The sequence below is a fragment of the Rutidosis leptorrhynchoides genome, chromosome 8, assembly GCF_046630445.1.
Source record: "Rutidosis leptorrhynchoides isolate AG116_Rl617_1_P2 chromosome 8, CSIRO_AGI_Rlap_v1, whole genome shotgun sequence".
NCBI lineage: Eukaryota > Viridiplantae > Streptophyta > Magnoliopsida > Asterales > Asteraceae > Rutidosis > Rutidosis leptorrhynchoides.
Genome location: NC_092340.1, coordinates 13467329 through 13483278, shown reverse-complemented (window position 1 = coordinate 13483278; position 15950 = coordinate 13467329).

Genomic DNA, 15950 nt, shown 5'->3' with positions numbered 1-15950 from the left:
GAAACCCTAAGCTAGAAAGCTTGGATCCCTTAACAATAATTATGAGATTTCAAAGCTAGAAAGCTTGAATCTTTTATGTCCTTGAAGATCTTCAAAGCAAAAAGCTAGATCTTCAAGTTTCATGAAGATCATAAACACAAGTTTTGATCTTTTAACAAAATAAGGTGATATTAAGCTATAAAGCTTAGATCCATCAAAGTAATGAAGATTCAAAGCTAGAAAGCTTAAATCTTTTATGTTTTGAAGATCTTTAAAGCAAAAGGTTAGATCTTCAAGTTTCATGAAGATCATAAACACAAGTTTTGATCTTTTAACAAAAATAAAGAGATCATAAGCTAGAAAACTTAGATCCAACAAAGTAATGAAGGTTCAAAGCTAGAAAGCTTGAATCTTTCATGTTCTTGAAGGATTCAAATCAAAGTTTGAATCTACAAGATATAACAAGATCAAAAAGCTAAAAAGCTTGATCTTAAGATGATTTAAGAACTTACAATTTTAGTGTGATAAAGACTAGAGAGAAAATTAGAGAGCAAGTGTGTGTAAAATGAGAATGAGATCAAGTATGAAATGAAAGAATAAGGCTTGTATTTATAGTGGTTGAGGGGTGGTTTGATGTCTCCAAAACCGTAGGCCAAGGGGGGGGGGGACAAGGGGGACAACTTTTTGCTTTTTGCATGGTGGTGGTCTATAGGTGGTTCTTGTTGTTGGGATCTCATGCAACATGTGTAGTAATGGTTAACAAAAATGCTAGTATGTTGGCTCATCTTAAGGATTTTTTGTCCTACATCTTAATGGGTCATAAATCCATTTAAATTGAGCTAACTTAAGAGTCCAATAGCTAGAGTAGGGTGGGCCTAAGTCCATTAAGGTAAAAAGTCCATAATATTCCAATTAAAACAAAAGTTAAACGTGTACCAAGTACATGGCTCGTTTCAAATGACAAGTGACACTAACGGTCATAAAAGCATTTGAGGATCAAGTTAAGTGATTGTAAGACCCTAATAATAATTGTACAACAGTGTAATTATGGTACATGAAGTGTGGGTGACTTTGTATATTAAAACAGAGGTCAGAGAGTGATCTGGGCTGGGTGCGCTTAGCGCACACATAGGGGTGCGCGCGGCGCACTCCTCACTGTAGCCGGGTTCTGTTTGTTTTATTCAGATATTTTGATGGGTATTTTGGTAATTTCACCTATGGACGAGTTAAAGGCCAGTAGGTCAGTTTGTGGAGTATCATTCACTCCATTTTCAACAACCTTATCTTCTTCACTTTAATTTTAGAGAGAGCGTGTGACTTCTTGAGTGAGAAAGCTTAAATTCAAGAGGAAGAAGTTATTCTCAGGCTAAAGTTGTAGTGACCCGAACTTTTCCATGTTTATATATATTAATTGAGATTGATATTTACATGATTAAATGTTTTCAACATGTTAAGCAATCAAACTTGTTAAGACTTGATTAATTGAAATATGTTTCATATAGACAATTGACCACCCAAGTTGACCGGCGATTCACGAACGTTAAAACTTGTAAAAACAACATGACGATATATATATGGATATACATATGGTTAACATGAGATTATGATAAGTAAGTATCTCCATAAGTATATTAACAATGAGTTATATACATATAAACAAGACTACTAACTTAAGGATTTGGAAACGAGACATATATGTAACGATTATCGTTGTAACGACATTTAAATGTATATATATCATATTAAGATATATTAATATATCATAATATCATGATAATATAATAATTTAACATCTCATTAGATATAATAAACAATGGGTTAACAACATTAATTGAGATCGTTAACTTAAAGGTTTCAAAACAACACTTACATGTAACGACTAACGATGACTTAACGACTCAGTTAAAATGTATATACATGTAGTGTATTTAGATGTATTAAAATACTTTTGGAAGACTTCAAGACATATATCAAAACACTCATACTTAACGAAAATGGTTACAGTTACTTTTCCATTCTTTTCTTTCATCAAGAATTCTAGTCGTATTCTTACCCGTATTATACACACCTTCAAAACGTACTTACTATGAGTATATACTAATAGGAACTAGCATGGGATTCCACTCTTGATTATGTCATGTATGACTAATCAATTTTAACTTCTACCATGAGCTAGTCAACTAACTAGAACTCCTTTTAACCCCACTCACCACTTACCAATTACCACTCATCATTCACTCCATTTCACTTCCAATTCTCTTTCTAATTCTCTCTCAACACACACACACACTATTATGAACGTATTTTTCCAGTAGTTAATCATCATCTTAATCAAAAATCACTTCAAGAATCAAGCTATAATCATCATAGGAAGAACACTTCAAGAACACTTCAAAAATCCCTTCAAGTTTACTAATTTACTTCCAAGCTTTCTAATCCATTCCAAGTAATCATCTAAGATCAATAACCCTTTGTTATATACAGTAGGTTATCTTTCTTATTCAAGGTAATATTCATATTCAAACTTTGATTCAATTTCTATAACTATAAACTATCTTAATTCGAGTAAAAAATCTTACTTGAACTTGTTTTTGTGTCATGATCCTACTTCAAGAACTTTCAAGCCATCCAAGATCCTTTGAAGCTAGATCATTTCTTGTCACTTCCAGTAGGTTTACCTACTAAACTTGAGGTAGTAATGATGTTCATAACATCATTCGATTCATATATATAAAACTATCTTATTCGAAGGTTTAAACTCGTAATCACTAGAACATAGTTTAGTTAATTCTAAATTTGTTCGCAAACAAAAGTTAATCCTTCTAACTTGACTTTTAAAATTAACTACACACATGTTCTATATCTATATGATATGCTAACTTAATGATTTAAAACCTGGAAACACGAAAAACACCGTAAAACCGGATTTACGCCGTCGTAGTAACACCGCGGGCTGTTTTGGGTTAGTTAATTAAAAACTATGATAAACTTTGATTTAAAAGTTGTTATTCTGAGAAAATAATTTTTATTATGAACATGAAACTATATCCAAAAATTATGGTTAAACTCAAAGTGGAAGTATGTTTTCTAAAATGGTCATCTAGACGTCGTTCTTTCGACTGAAATGACTACCTTTAGAAAAACAACTTGTAACTTATTTTTCCGACTATAAACCTATACTTTTCTGTTTAGATTCATAAAATAGAGTTCAGTATGAAACCATAGCAATTTGATTCACTCAAAACGGATTTAAAATGAAGAAGTTATGGGTAAAACAAGATTGGATAATTTTTCTCATTTTAGCTACGTGAAAATTGGTAACAAATCTATTCCAACCATAACTTAATCAACTTGTATTGTATATTATGTAATCTTGAGATACCATAGACACGTATACAATATTTCGACCTATCATGTCGACACATCTATATATATTTCGGAACAACCATAGACACTCTATATGTGAATGTTGGAGTTTGCTATACAGAGTTGAGGTTGATTCCAAAATATATATAGTTTGAGTTGTGATCAATATTGAGATACGTATACACTGGGTCGTGGATTGATTCAAGATAATATTTATCGATTTATTTCTGTACATCTAACTGTGGACAACTAGTTGTAGGTTACTAACGAGGACAGCTGACTTAATAAACTTAAAACATCAAAATATATTAAAAGTGTTGTAAATATATTTTAAACATACTTTGATATATATGTATATATTGTTATAGGTTCGTGAATCAACCAGTGGCCAAGTCTTACTTCCCGACGAAGTAAAAATCTGTGAAAGTGAGTTATAGTCCCACTTTTAAAATCTAATATTTTTGGGATGAGAATACATGCAGGTTTTATAAATGATTTACAAAATAGACACAAGTACGTGAAACTACATTCTATGGTTGAATTATCAAAATCGAATATGCCCCTTTTTATTAAGTCTGGTAATCTAAGAATTAGGGAACAGACACCCTAATTGACGCGAATCCTAAAGATAGATCTATTGGGCCTAACAAACCCCATCCAAAGTACCGGATGCTTTAGTACTTCGAAATTTATATCATATCCGAAGGGTGTCCCGGAATGATGGGGATATTCTTATATATATGCATCTTGTTAATGTCGGTTACCAGGTGTTCACTATATGAATGATTTTTATCTCTATGTATGGGATGTGTATTGAAATATGAAATCTTGTGGTCTATTATTACGATTTGATATATATAGGTTAAACCTATAACTCACCAACATTTTTGTTGACGTTTAAAGCATGTTTATTCTCAGGTGAATACTAAGAGCTTCCGCTGTTGCATACTAAAATAAGGACAAGATTTGGATTCCATGTTTGTATGATATTGTGTAAAAACTACATTCAAAAAACTGATTTCGATGTAACATATTTGTATTGTAAACCATTATGTAATGGTCGTGTGTAAACAGGATATTTTAGATTATCATTATTTGATAATCTACGTAAAGCTTTTTAAACCTTTATTTATGAAATAAAGGTTATGGTTTATTTTAAAAATGAATGCAGTCTTTGAAAAACGTCTCATATAGAGGTCAAAACCTCGCAACGAAATCAATTAATATGGAACGTTTTTAATCAATAAGAACGGGACATTTCAGTTGGTATCCGAGCGTTGGTCTTAGAGAACCAGAAAATTTGCATTAGTGTGTCTTATCGAGTTTGTTAGGATGCATTAGTGAGTCTGGACTTCGACCGTGTTTTCTTTAAAAATGATTGCTTAACATTTTTGTTGGAAACTATATATTTTTAACATAAGAATATTATGTGATATATTAATCTCTTAACGTGTTTGATATTATGTGACAGATGTCTACCTCTAGAACAAGTCCCATTGACTCACCTAATAATAATGAAGAGTCAAATGTAAATTGGAATGATTCGTGGACTGATTCACAAGTTCCCGAAGAGGAACCGGAAGAAGAGTCGGAACCGGAAGAAGAATCGGAACCGGAAGAAGAATCGGAACCGGAAGAAGAAATAGAACCGGTGGGGGAAATAATAAAACGGTTAAGTAAAAGAGAATCCTCAACCAACTGACCAAGGTTAATTATGGTCAATGGTGTTTCCGCCAAGGAAGCAAAATATTGGGAGGATTACCAATTCTCCGATGAATCGGATTCCGACGAGAATTCCGATGATGTTATAGAAATTACCCCAACTGAATTTAAAAAGGCAAAAGAAAATAATAAGGGAAAGGGCATAAAAATAGAGAAATCTAATTCCAACCCCGATGAACTTTATATGTATCGTCAACCCCCGAAGTCCTTAAGTTGTAACAATGACCCGGGAACCTCTAAACCACCAGATTTTTCTAAACCAATGTGGACAACGACAGCTCGTATTAGGGGAACATCATATATCCCTAGAAACTTGGCAAAACGAACCAAAACCGAACAAGAAGAAACGAGCGAGTCGGAATAAGATAGTTGTATTCGTGTGGTGTAATATATGTAATATAGTGTGCTTATGCTTTATGATATATGTAAAAATTGCTTGTATTAATAAGTATTTTTTTATGAATCTAACTCTTGTCTATTTTATAGTATAAAAACACAAAATGGATAGACAACCCAATATTTTAAGAGACCTACCCGGAGACATGATTGATGAAATCTTGTCTAGAGTCGGTCAGAATTCCTCGGCACAACTATTTAAGGCGAGATCAGTTTGTAAGACATTCGAAGAACGTTCCAAGAATGCCTTGGTTTATAAAAGGCTTTCGTTCGAAAGATGGGGGATATCACATTGGGAAATCCATAAGTTACGATGTGTTTACTTTGACGCATATATTGCGGGGAACCCAAATGCTATTTTACGCAACGGGTTAAGAAATTATTTTGACTCAGTATATCCGAATATAGGACTTCGTGATTTAGAAAAAGCGGCTAACATGCAACATAAAGAAGCATGTTATGCTTACGGGTTAGTAATGTTCGCTTCTCACCAAAGTGAGAACAAGAACATCGGGCTACAACTATTAAACAAAATGTTCCCACAAGTGACGGAGCCGGTAATTGGGGTAAGAAATGAGGTTTTTAGGTTATTACGAGACTGTTGGTCATTACGTAACCCTCGTCCCTTTGACGACGTTACAACACGCTTTCTTATCAACGGCCATAACGGTTATGTTCCACAAGACCAAGGATGGGAAGTAGTCCTAGTAAAACTAGAATGCATGACTTGTTTCTGGACGTATGAATTACGTGTCTTTATTGCCTTTGCTGAACGACTTGTGTACTAGCTAGAATTATCTTCACAACTATCTTGTATCAAAGTTATTATGTGCTATATTTCATGCTTTATGTAAAATAAGCGGTATTATAAGTTTGTAAAATATTGTATAAAAGTTTGAACGCGAAATATTATTACAATCAGTTTTTCATATAGAATTGTAGTAGTTGAATTGTATATTAGCTACTAAGTATGAACTTAACGGGTAGGTACTACCCGAATTTAAACTTATAAAACGCTAATATGAAGAAAAAGCTTTTATAAATGAGTTCATATTATGCTACGAAATACTATTAACTACTCTTAATATTCTGTATGATTAACTTGTTCCATTTGACTATTTTGAAGGAAATGGCACCGACTACTCGACACACCGTGAATATGAATGAAGAGGAATTCCGTACTTTTCTAGCTTCAAACATAGCCGCAGTACAGGCTGCGCTACATATCAACAATAACCTTGGATCTGGCAGTACAGGAAATCGTGTAGGATGCACCTACAAAGAATTTACTGCCTGCAAACCTTTAGAATTTGATGGAACCGAAGGACCAATCGGATTGAAACGGTGGACCGAGAAGGTCGAATCGGTGTTTGCCATAAGTAAGTGTACTGAAGAGGACAAAGTGAAGTACGCTACGCATACCTTCACAGGTTCTGCGTTAACATGGTGGAATACCTATCTAGAGCAAGTGGAACAAGATGATGCGTACGCACTACCGTGGTCAGCATTCAAGCACTTGATGAACGAGAAGTACCGTCCCAGAACCGAGGTCAATAAGCTCAAGACAGAACTTAGAGGGTTACGAACCCAAGGATTTGATATTACCACGTACGAAAGACGATTCACAGAATTGTGCCTATTGTGTCCGGGAGCATTCGAAGATGAGGAAGAGAAGATCGACGCGTTTGTGAAAGGATTACCGGAAAGAATCCAAGAAGATATAAGTTCACACGAGCCCGCCTCCATACAACAGGCATGTAGAATGGCTCACAAACTAGTGAACCAGATTGAAGAAAGAATTAAAGAACAAACTGCTGAAGAGGCCAATGTGAAGCAAGTCAAAAGAAAGTGGGAGGAAAACGGTGATAAGAATCACCAATACAACAATAATCGCAACAATTATCCCAACAATCGCAACATCAATCGCAACTACAACAAACGGCCCAACAACAACAACAACAACAACAACAACAACAGCAACTACAACAATCATCCCAATAACAATAATAACCGCAACAACAACAACAACAATCAGAAGCAGCTATGCCAAAGGTGTGAAAAGTATCACTCGGGGTTCTGCACCAAATTTTGCAACAAGTGTAAAAGAAATGGTCATAGCGCGGCGAAGTGTGAGGTCTACGGACCAGGGGTTAATAGAACGAAAGGAACAAATGGTGTCGGAACGAGTAATGGCGGAGCAAGTAGTGTCGGAGCAAGTTATGCCAATGTAGTTTGTTATAAATGTGGAAAACCGGGCCACATTATTAGAAATTTCCCGAACCAAGAGAACACGAATGGACAAGGCCGCGGAAGAGTTTTCAATATTAATGCGGCAGAGGCACAGGAAGACCCAGAGCTTGTTACGGGTACGTTTCTTATTGACAATAAATCTGCTTACGTTTTATTTGATTCGGGTGGATAGAAGCTATATGAGTAGAGATTTTTGTGCTAAATTAAGTTGTCCATTGACGCCTTTGGATAGTTAATTTTTACTCGAATTAGCAAATGGTAAATTAATTTCAGCAGATAATATATGTCGGAATCGAGAAATTAAACTGGTTAGCGAAACATTTAAGATTGATTTGATACCAGTAGAGTTAGGGAGTTTTGATGTGATAATCGGTATGGACTGGTTGAAAGAAGTGAAAGCAGAGATCGTTTGTTACAAAAATGCAATTCGCATTATACGAGAAAAAGGAAAACCCTTAATGGTGTACGGAGAAAAGGGCAACACGAAGCTACATATTATTAGTAATTTGAAGGCACAAAAACTAATAAGAAAAGGTTGCTATGCTGTTCTAGCACACGTCGAGAAAGTACAAACTGAAGAAAAGAGCATCAATGATGTTCCCATTGCAAAAGAATTTCCCGATGTATTTCCGAAAGAATTACCGGGATTACCCCCACAGCGATCCGTTGAATTTCAAATAGATCTTGTACCAGGAGCTGCACCAATAGCTCGTGCTCCTTACAGACTCGCACCCAGCGAGATGAAAGAACTGCAAAGCTAATTATAAGAACTTTTAGAGCGTGGTTTCATTCGACCAAGCACATCACCGTGGGGAGCTCCTGTTTTGTTTGTCAAGAAGAAAGATGGTACATTCAGGTTGTGTATCGACTACCGAGAGTTGAACAAACTTACCATCAAGAACCGCTACCACTACCGAGAATCGACGACTTATTTGATCGACTACAAGGCTCGTCTGTTTATTCAAAGATTGACTTACGTTCCGGGTATCATCAAATGCGGGTGAAAGAAGATGATATTCCAAAGACTGCTTTCAGAACATGTTACGGTCATTACGAGTTTATGGTCATGCCGTTTGGTTTAACTAATGCACCAGTTGTGTTCATGGACCTTATGAACCGAGTGTGTGGACCATACCTTGACAAGTTTGTCATTGTTTTCATTGATGACATACTTATTTACTCAAAGAATGACCAAGAACACGGTGAACATTTGATAAAGGTGTTAGAAGTATTGAGGAAGGAAGAATTGTACGCTAAGTTTTCAAAGTGTGCATTTTGGTTGGAAGAAGTTCAATTCCTCGGTCACATAGTGAACAAAGAAGGTATTAAGGTGGATCCGGCAAAGATAGAAACTGTTGAAAAGTGGGAAACCCCGAAAACTCCGAAATACATACGCCAGTTTTTAGGACTAGCTGGTTACTACAGAAGGTTCATCCAAGACTTTTCCAGAATAGCAAAACCCTTGACTGCATTAACGCATAAAGGGAAGAAATTTGAATGGAATGATGAACAAGAGAAAGCGTTTCAGTTATTGAAGAAAAAGCTAACTACGGCACCTATATTGTCATTACCTGAAGGGAATGATGATTTTGTGATTTATTGTGACGCATCAAAGCAAGGTCTTGGTTGTGTATTAATGCAACGAACCAAGGTGATTGCTTATGCGTCTAGACAATTGAAGATTCACGAACAAAATTATACGACGCATGATTTGGAATTAGGCGCGGTTGTTTTTGCATTAAAGACTTGGAGGCACTACTTATATGGGGTCAAAAGTATTATATATACCGACCACAAAAGTCTTCAACACATATTTAATCAGAAACAACTGAATATGAGGCAGCGTAGGTGGATTGAATTATTGAATGATTATGACTTTGAGATTCATTACCACCCGGGGAAGGCAAATGTGATAGCCGATGCCTTGAGCAGGAAGGACAGAGAACCCATTCGAGTAAAATCTATGAATATAATGATTCATAATAACCTTACTACTCAAATAAAGGAGGCGCAACAAGGAGTTTTAAAAGAGGGAAATTTAAAGGATGAAATACCCAAAGGATCGGAGAAACATCTTAATATTCGGGAAGACGGAACCCGGTATAGGGCTGAAATGATTTGGGTACCAAAATTTGGAGATATGAGAGAAATGGTACTTAGAGAAGCTCATAAAACCAGATACTCAATACATCCTGGAACGGGGAAGATGTACAAGGATCTCAGGAAATATTTTTGGTGGCCGGGTATGAAAGTCGATGTTGCTAAATACGTAGGAGAATGTTTGACGTGTTCTAAGGTCAAAGCTGAGCATCAGAAACCATCAGGTCTACTTCAACAACCCAAAATCCCGGAATGGAAATGGGAAAACATTACCATGGATTTCATCACTAAATTGCCAAGGACTGCAAGTGGTTTTGATACTATTTGGGTAATAGTTGATCGTCTCACCAAATCAGCACATTTCCTGCCAATAAGAGAAGATGACAAGATGGAGAAGTTAGCACGACTGTATTTGAAGGAAGTCGTCTCCAGACATGGAATACCAATCTCTATTATCTCTGATAGGGATGGCAGATTTATTTCAAGATTCTGGCAGACATTACAGCAAGCATTAGGAACTCGTCTAGACATGAGTACTGCCTATCATCCACAAACTGATGGGCAGAGCCAAAGGATGATACAAATGCTTGAAGACATGCTACGAGCATGTGTTATTGATTTCGGAAACAGTTGGGATCGACATCTACCATTAGCAGAATTTTCCTACAACAACAGCTACCATTCAAGCATTGAGATGGCGCCGTTTGAAGCACTTTATGGTAGAAAGTGCAGGTCTCCGATTTGTTGGAGTAAAGTGGGGGATAGACAGATTACGGGTCTGGAGATTATACAAGAAACTACCGAGAAGATCATCCAAATTCAACAACGGTTGAAAACCGCCCAAAGTCGACAAAAGAGCTACGCTGACATTAAAAGAAAAGATATAGAATTTGAAATTGGAGAGATGGTCATGCTTAAAGTTGCACCTTGGAAAGCCGTTGTTCGATTTGGTAAACGAGGGAAATTAAATCCAAGGTATATTGGACCATTCAAGATTATTGATCGTGTCGGACCAGTAGCTTACCGACTTGAGTTACCTCAACAACTCGCGGCTGCACATAACACATTCCAGGTCTCGAATTTGAAGAAATGTTTTGCTAAAGAAGATCTCACTATTCCGTTAGATGAAATCAAATCAACGAAAAACTCCAATTCATCGAAGAACCCGTCGAAATAATGGATCGTGAGGTTAAAAGACTTAAGCAAAACAAGATACCAATTGTTAAGGTTCGATGGAATGCTTGTAGAGGACCCGAGTTCACCTGGGAGCGTGAAGATCAGATGAAGAAGAAATACCCGCATCTATTTCCAGAAGATTCGTCAACACCTTCAACAGCTTAAAATTTCGGGACGAAATTTATTTAACGGGTAGGTACTGTAGTGACCCGAACTTTTCCATGTTTATATATATTAATTGAGATTGATATTTACATGATTAAATGTTTCTAACATGTTAAGCAATCAAACTTGTTAAGACTTGATTAATTGAAATATGTTTCATATAGACAATTGACCACCCAAGTTGACCGGCGATTCACGAACGTTAAAACTTGTAAAAATTACATGACGATATATATATGGATATACATATGGTTAACATGAGATTATGATAAGTAAGTATCTCCATAAGTATATTAACAATGTGTTATATACATATAAACAAGACTACTAACTTAAGGATTTCGAAACGAGACATATATGTAACGATTATCGTTGTAACGACATTTAAATGTATATATATCATATTAAGATATATTAATATATCATAATATCATGATAATATAATAATATAACATCTCATTAGATATAATAAACAATGGGTTAACAACATTAATTGAGATCGTTAACTTAAAGGTTTCAAAACAACACTTACATGTAACGACTAACGATGACTTAACGACTCAGTTAAAATGTATATACATGTAGTGTATTTAGATGTATTAAAATACTTTTGGAAGACTTCAATACATATATCAAAACACTCATACTTAACGAAAATGGTTACAGTTACTTTTCCATTCTTTTCTTTCATCAAGAATTCTAGTCGTATTCTTACCCGTATTATACACAGCTTCAAAATGTACTTACTATGAGTATATACCAATAGGAACTAGCATGGGATTCCACTCTTGATTATGTCATGTATGACTAATCAATTTTAACTTCTACCATGAGCTAGTCAACTAACTAGAACTCCTTTTAACCCCACTCACCACTCACCAATTACCACTCATCATTCACTCCATTTCACTTCCAATTCTCTTTCTAATTCTCTCTCAACACACACACACACTATTATGAACGTATTTTTCCAGTAGTTAATCATCATCTTCATCAAAAATTACTTCAAGAATCAAGCTATAATCATCATAGGAAGAACACTTCAAGAACACTTCAAAAATCCCTTCAAGTTTACTAATTTACTTCCAAGCTTTCTAATCCATTCCAAGTAATCATCTAAGATCAAGAAACCTTTGTTATATACAGTAGGTTGTCTTTCTTATTCAAGGTAATATTCATATTCAAACTTTGATTCAATTTCTATAACTATAAACTATCTTAATTCGAGTAAAAAATCTTACTTGAACTTGTTTTTGTGTCATGATCCTACTTCAAGAACTTTAAAGCCATCCAAGATCCTTTGAAGCTAGATCATTTCTTGTCACTTCCAGTAGGTTTACCTACTAAACTTGAGGTAGTAATGATGTTCATAACATCATTCGATTCATATATATAAAACTATCTTATTCGAAGGTTTAAACTCGTAATCACTAGAACATAGTTTAGTTAATTCTAAACTTGTTCGCAAACAAAAGTTAATCCTTCTAACTTGACTTTTAAAATTAACTACACACATGTTATATATCTATATGATATGCTAACTTAATGATTTAAAACCTGGAAACACGAAAAACACCGTAAAACCGGATTTACGCCGTCGTAGTAACACCGCGGGCTGTTTTGGGTTAGTTAATTAAAAACTATGATAAACTTTGATTTAAAAGTTGTTATTCTGAGAAAATGATTTTTATTATGAACATGAAACTATATCCAAAAATTATGGTTAAACTCAAAGTGGAAGTATGTTTTCTAAAATGGTCATCTAGACGTCGTTCTTTTGACTGAAATGACTACCTTTACAAAAACGACTTGTAACTTATTTTTCCGACTATAAACCTATACTTTTATATTTAGATTCATAAAATAGAGTTCAATATGAAACCATAGCAATTTGATTCACTCAAAACGGATTTAAAATGAAGAAGTTATGGGTAAAACAAGATTGAATAATTTTTCTCATTTTAGCTAGGTGAAAATTGGTAAAAAATCTATTCCAACCATAACTTAATTAACTTGTATTGTATATTATGTAATCTTGAGATAAGATAGACACGTATACAATGTTTCGACCTATCATGTCGACACATCTATATATATTTCGGAACAACCATAGACACTCTATATGTGAATGTTGGAGTTAGCTATACAGGGTTGAGGTTGATTCCAAAATATATATAGTTTGAGTTGTGATCAATACTGAGATACGTATACACTGGGTCGTGGATTGATTCAAGATAATATTTATCGATTTATTTCTGTACATCTAACTGTGGACAACTAGTTGTAGGTTACTAACGAGGACAGCTGACTTAATAAACTTAAAACATCAAAATATATTAAAAGTGTTGTAAATATATTTTAAACATACTTTGATATATATGTATATATTGTTATAGGTTCGTGAATCAACCAGTGGCCAAGCCTTACTTCCCGACGAAGTAAAAATCTGTGAAAGTGAGTTATAGTCCCACTTTTAAAATCTAATATTTTTGGGATGAGAATACATGCAGGTTTTATAAATGATTTACAAAATAGATACAAGTACGTGAAACTACATTCTATGGTTGAATTATCAAAATCGAATATGCCCCTTTTTATTAAGTCTGGTAATCTAAGAATTAGGGAACAGACACCCTAATTGACGCGAATCCTAAAGATAGATCTATTGGGCCTAACAAACCCCATCCAAAGTACCGGATGCTTTAGTACTTCGAAATTTATATCATATCCGAAGGGTGTCCCGGAATGATGGGGATATTCTTATATATATGCATCTTGTTAATGTCGGTTACCAGGTGTTCACCATATGAATGATTTTTATCTCTATGTATGGGATGTGTATTGAAATATGAAATCTTGTGGTCTATTGTTACGATTTGATATATATAGGTTAAACCTATAACTCACCAACATTTTTGTTGACGTTTAAAGCATGTTTATTCTCAGGTGAATACTAAGAGCTTCTGCTGTTGCATACTAAAATAAGGACAAGATTTGGAGTCCATGTTTGTATGATATTGTGTAAAAACTGCATTCAAGAAACTGATTTCGATGTAACATATTTGTATTGTAAACCATTATGTAATGGTCGTGTGTAAACAGGATATTTTAGATTATCATTATTTGATAATTGATGTCGAACGAGGTGTATATAAAATAGTTATTATTTTACTAGGAAAAACTATTAAATACGATACAATTTTACACAAGATATTTATTTATTTATAGAATGGATATACTTAAACCTTGCTACAACACTTATAGGCAGTGTACCTAATCGTACAGTAGTGTAGTTTTTAGTAAGTCCGGTTCGTTCCACAGGGAAATCTTTAAACAAAGCTCAACGCTATATTAGTTTACTTTTATAAAAATACAAATATATATATAGGTAATATTATTATTATAAAGGGGGGGTTTTTACCGTTTAATGACCGGTTTGTCGATTTTAAAACTTTAGTCGCAGTTAAAACCTAATGTAAAATATTAAATAAATACAAGACTTAAATTAAAGCGTAAAGTAAATAACGATAATGAAATTGCGAATAAAAATGCGATAAAATAAAATTGCGATAATTAAAAAGTACGATAATTAAAAGTGCGATAAAATAACAATAAATAAAAGTGCGATAATTAGAAGTGCAATTAAATATAAAATAAAGGAAATTAAATATGAAATAAAAGAATTATGCTTATTTAAACTTCCGTAATCATGATGTTTGACATGTTGATTTTAGTTTTATGCCCATGGGTTAATTGTCCTTTGTCCTGGATTATTCAATATGTCCGTCTGGTTTTTGTCCATAACAGTCCATCAGTCATAAATATAAATTGCAAGTGTCCTTGTCAAATTATTATTATACCCGAAGTTAAATATTCCAACTAATTGGGGATTCGAATTGTAACAAGGTTTTAATACTTTGTTTAATGAATACACCAGGTTATCGACTGCGTGTAAACCAAGGTTTTACTACTTTGTTAACAATTACACCAATTACCCTTGAATGTAATTTCACCCCTGTTTTAATTATTCTACTGGCTATTAATCCATTCCCGTGTCCGGTTAAATGAACGATTATTCGTACATATAAATACCCCGCCCATCGTGTCCGATCGAGTGTATATGGTAATTTATAGGGACGCCCAATTGTAAATCTTTATATTAACATTAACAAACTTTCATTTAGTTAAACAAATATAAAGCCCATTAATAGCCCATAGTCTAATTTCCACAAGTGTCGTTCTTTTGTCCAAACCCCAATTATGGTACAAAGCCCAATTACCCAATTTTAATAATTAGCCCAACATCATGATTACTTCGTTTTAAATAAGCATAATAATAACTTAGCTACGAGACATTAATATAAAAAGGTTGAACATAACTTACAATGATTAAAAATAGCGTAGCGTTACACGGACAGAATTTCGACTTACACCCTTACAACATTCGCTAACATACCCTTATTATTAGAATTATAATTAAAATTAAAATATAAATTATAAATATAAATATATTTACGTATGAAGAGGAAGAGAAAAAGATGTTGTTTTTTTGATCAGAATTCGGGTTGCTTTATAGCCAGGGTTGAAAATTGGGGCTCCGCGACTCGCGGCAAAATGCCCTTCAAACTCCGCGAGTCGCGGAGAGGTATTTACAGCTCACACCCTTGGAGTTTCTTGCTGCCGACGGTTTTTATTATATATATATAATATATATATAATTAATATAATTAATTATATAATATATTATATTTATATACATAGTTAACTTGTAATTTTTAGTCCGTTGCGTCGAGCGT